General features: G+C 40.0%; 1 pseudogene across 1 annotated transcript; it reads left to right on the top strand.

Moving 5' to 3' along the window:
- Positions 1-300: 300 nt before the first annotated feature.
- On the top strand, positions 301-1,172 carry LOC145061347 (8-hydroxygeraniol dehydrogenase-like; annotated as a pseudogene). The gene is made up of 3 exons (XR_013687183.1): positions 301-528; positions 618-773; positions 855-1,172. The product of XR_013687183.1 is annotated as an 8-hydroxygeraniol dehydrogenase-like (transcript).
- Positions 1,173-4,945: the final 3,773 nt, after the last annotated feature.

Here is a 4,945-nt window from a genome sequence, read left to right on the forward strand (position 1 = left end):
GTCGATGAATGCAGACACGAGATTTTGGGTGTTGTGACAGAAGTAGGAAGCAAAATCGAGAACTTCGAAGTCGGCGACAATGGCGGAGTCGGATGCTTGGTAGGACCATGTGGATCTTGCGACGACGGTGCTAATGATCTCGAAAGCTACTGCCCAAAACAAATTCTTACTTATGCCTCCCCTTACCACGATGGCACAAAGACATATGGTGGGTACTCCGATCGCATAGTTGCAGATGAGAGATTCGTCCTACGGTGGCCGGAAAACTTGCTGCTTGATACAGGTGCACCACTACTATGTGTCGGAATCACCACTTACAGCCCTCTCAGATACTTCAGACTAGATAAACCAGGGATGAAAGTTGGTGTCGTTGGTCCTGGTGGACTTGGTCATGTCGCTGTGAAGATGGTGAAAGCTTTTGGTACAGAAGTTATTGTTTTCAGCACCACTCCTACGAAAGAGCAAGAAGCACTTCAAGGACTTAAAGCTGATTGTTTTATAGTCAGCAAAGATCAAGACCAGATGCAGGTAATCTGTCAAGATTTGTTATCTTTTCTTGATTTATGTATCAAGACTTTGATTAGATAAATGGGTCTTTTTCTTTTTTTTTGAATCAGTCTGCAATGAGTTCGTTGGATGGGATCATTGACACGGTTTCTGCAACTCACCCTATTAATGCCCATTGTTAAGTGTGATGAAACCACATGGGAAGCTTCTTCTTGTGGGTGCACTAGAGAAGCCACTTCAGCTTATTCCGTTTTCTTTACTTACAGGTAAGTAATTAGTGTATGAAAGTTTTTAGCATTTAACACGATAATGTTATATAATGGGGATTGATTGACGATGACATGCAGGGAGGAAAATTGTTGGTGGGAGTGCGATTGGAGGGTTGAAAGAGACTCAAGAAATGCTTGATTTTGCAGCAAGCATGGTGTGACTGCTGATATAGAGCTCATTCTGATGGATTATGTGAACACTGCAATGGATCGTATGTTGAAATCTAATGTTAGATATAGGTTTGTGATTGATGTGGAAAAGTCGCTCAAAGATCCATAGGTTTGATGTTGTGTTGATGGTGTTGGTAAAATTGGTTTGGATTATGATTGATGGTATTCTGCAACAAATCAAACAATTATTGGTTAATTTCTATTTTATAAACATTTGCTTGTGAAGTTAATTGGGATCGGTTAGTGGTAAACGTAGAATATGTTTATGCTAAAATGGTCCCTTACATATGAAATGACGAATTTACCATCATGTGTGAGGCATATGAGGGGACTTAATAGATCTTATTTAACGGGAGTTAAGTCCAGGGACCAAAACCACAGACAAACCACTCCAAAAGGACCATGGATTCAAAAAACTCAAAGTTTGGACTAAAACCCCAAAAATCTGCATACAATAGGGACCATTTTTGCAATTTTGTCAAATATTAGTAATAAGAATAAAAAAGACTATATGTATTAAATCATGACAAAATTGCAAAAATGGTCCCTATGGTATGATTTTTTTGGGGTTTTAGTCCAAACCACGACTTTCTTGGATTGGTAGTCCTTTTAGCTTAGTTTGACTGTGGTTTTGGTCCCTCGAAAAACTGAAAAGACTAAAATGCCCTTCTTGTATATATTTTTTTATTTTTTTCTATTTAGTTTAATGTTTTATTATTAATAAACACTGGGCCCCACCACCCCTCCCTCCTTCCCTCTCCCCCTCTCTCTCTCTATCTCTCTCTTTCTCTCTCTCTCTCTCTCTCTCTCTCTCTCTCTCTCTCTCTCTTCTGATTGTCTTCTTCCTCAAGAACAAATCTGAACATCTGGGGTGTGTGTTGTTTAAGAAAAAACCAACAAATAAGGAGTAACTCTTCCTCGTCGTCTTCTTCCTCAAGAACGAAAGTACTTTTCAGTCATTTTCGTCGGGGGTTCTCACCGATTCCGGTGTTTTGTCGGGGTACGATCGGGATCAGATAGCAAGCTATCTTCCTCCTTCAATCGATGTGGATGAAGATGTATGTAGTGTGTTCTCTTCTCTCAATATCTCCCCCACCACTCACCTCCACAGCTCGAAGCTCCTCCCCGAGAATTTGCACTGCGAATTTCGCGGTTTTGGATCTCCGATCGGCATCGGCGAGGGTTCCGTTCACCCCTTTCGGAGCGATAGTGGTTTAAGAGGTGTAAACACCGGTAACAGTAATCAGCTACATTTGCTCCTCCTGGTGTTGCAGATCTGTTACATTCCAGTGGAAATGGAGAACGAAGGAGTTTAGTGGTGGCTACGGATTGGAAGCAGTGGTGGGTAGGGGGAATCACAAAGTCCAGCTGGCGGTGGTGATTGGGTCAAGGGCGATGAAATCACAAGTAACAGGTGGAAAAATATCGAATATGAATCATTTGTTCTTCAAATCATTTCTGAAACCAAAAAAAAAAAAGAAAAATCAATTCTAGAAATCGATTTGTGCATACGAGTTCATCCCCCAAAACTAATTTGTTTGTGTGTGTGTTTTAATTTTTGAAATCGAGTTCCAGAAACGAAATACAAAATTGGTTTCATAAATGAAATACAAAATCAATTTCAAAAACGAATATAGGTGTGCATCTGATGCTTTTGGTCTTGAGTTCTTGAATTACAAAACCAATTTCAATTGTGTGTGTTCTTTTTAGGAAGAAGAAGAAGAAGAAGAAGAGAGAGAGAGAGAGAGAGAGAGAGAGAGAGAGCGAGAGAGAGAGAGAGAGAAAGAAAAAGGTGGGTCCCTCTTATTTTTTTTAATTACTAAAATAAATAAATTAGTAATAGATTTAAGAAGAAATGAAAGAAAAATGAAAAATTGTAACAACGCAAATTTTTCAAACAAATTTTTCATTTTAAAATTAAAGTATTTTCATTCAAAACAAGGCATAAATAAATTTAGTGTCATAACAAATACAGATTGTATAAATCCCAAGATCATAAAAGCATCCTTCAGTGTGTATCGATCACGCCGGCGCCTTCCCACGGTCCTCGCTAGTACCTGAAACACATACATAACAACTATAAGCATGAATGCTTAGTGAGTTCCCCAATATACAAATTACGCACATACGCCTTTCCAGGCCCTGACCTTCCGGTCCATGTGTCTCAGGGGACTTCCGTCCCTGCTGGGTAAACCTTCCGGTCCTACCCACGCCGACCTTCCGGTCCATCACACAACATATCGCCTTCCGGCCCATAACATATTGCCTTCCGGCCCATAAGATAATCGCCTTCCGGCCCATGACATACATAGCACACATATAACAAATAACTTACCACATATAGCATACATATCACATATCATATCCGACCTTCCGGTCACACAGTCAAACCCTTCCGGGTACAGTATAGTGAGAAGACTCACCTCGTGAATGCTGAAAGCTAGCAAATCCTGAAATCACTCGTGCACAATCCGACGAGCTACAACCTCCCTATAACATCACATATCCCTCATTAACACTTATATCTTCTAAGTGTGACTATCCCTAAGAAGTCAGACTTAGGTCAACTCTGGTCAACGGTCAACGGTCAACTCGACCAGACTCGGCGAGTGCCATGGCGACTCGACGAGTTACTCCTGGAAGAATCGCGGGGCCACCCCGACTCAACTCGCCGAGTCTGAAGAACAACTCGACGAGTCCCAGTTAATCTTCAAGCTACTCGCCGAGTCTGTTCATCGAACTCGGCGAGTCCATGCCATGCAACCGCTCAAACTGCATCCTGGGATCCGTATGGTTCCGAAATACACAAGCATGGGACCTTCTGGACCTCTAAAGGTCCTAATACAGGGTTATATTCGATTGGGTAACAAGGCAATAATCTATCTAATCACCAAATGGGTTCCATAAACCCTAGATCCATACACACATCAATATAACAGAAATGATTCGAAATATTACCTGAATAACGCACTCTCTGTGTCCCCAAACCTCAGAACTCGAATCCCTTGCAGTTCCTTTAGCCAAGACTCTCCTCTTCCTTGCACCACAATTTCTTCAAGTCACCAATGGCCTTCAATCTTGCTCTAGATGCCCACAGCCGCTTAGGGTTCTTCTCAGTCGACTAAAAGACGGACAATGACGGCATATAGCGCGTTATATACGACTCAAACCTGAACGGTTAGGGTTTTCGCTAAACAGCGTAGACTCGCCGAGTCCATATCGGACTCGTCGAGTCCAGTCGCGAACCCGCGACCAAGTCTGCGATCCTACTCGGCGAGTCTAGGCTCCAACTCGCCGAGTCCCCTCTTAAATCACCCCAAAAACATAATTTAATAATACCTGAGATTTCGGGCTGTTACAAAAATAAATACCCCAAGGGTATTACAGTCATTTCACTATTAAGAGGGACTAAAAACACAACAAAACTATCTCAAAAGGACTACGAAACCAAAAAAGTCGAGGTTTGGACTAAAACCCCAAAAAAATGCATACCACAGGGACCATTTTTTGCAATTTTGTCTTAAATCATTAACAAACATTGTAACAATAGAATCCAAAAATTTTAGCGCAATACATCGGTATTCTCTATAAGGAAATGAAATTATGCATACACATAGATAAAGATATTATGAGGAAACCTTTAGAGTGCAATAGCCATGAAATACCATTAAGTATCTATAAGTTAAAAAATAAATATGATTAATCAATTTTTTTCGTATAATACCATTTAGTATATATAAATTACAAAACTTTTAAATGGTGCAAGAAAAAATGTCTATGGTGCAAGAAAAAATGTCTCCCTTATAAGTATACTAGGCGAATACTCACGCATTGCGCAGAATACAACAATATATTTGAAATCTTTACAAATATATGTCATTTAAATATATCATTGACGTTGTTAGCTCTTATATAATAAATCTTATAATAAGTTGGTATAAAAATTGTTTGTTTTGAATTATATGATAATGTAGACATCTTTTAAAAAGTTTATTTGC

The sequence above is a fragment of the Lactuca serriola genome, chromosome 7 (assembly GCF_051521515.1).
Source record: "Lactuca serriola cultivar US96UC23 chromosome 7, Lser_US96UC23_V15, whole genome shotgun sequence".
Taxonomy (NCBI): domain Eukaryota; kingdom Viridiplantae; phylum Streptophyta; class Magnoliopsida; order Asterales; family Asteraceae; genus Lactuca; species Lactuca serriola.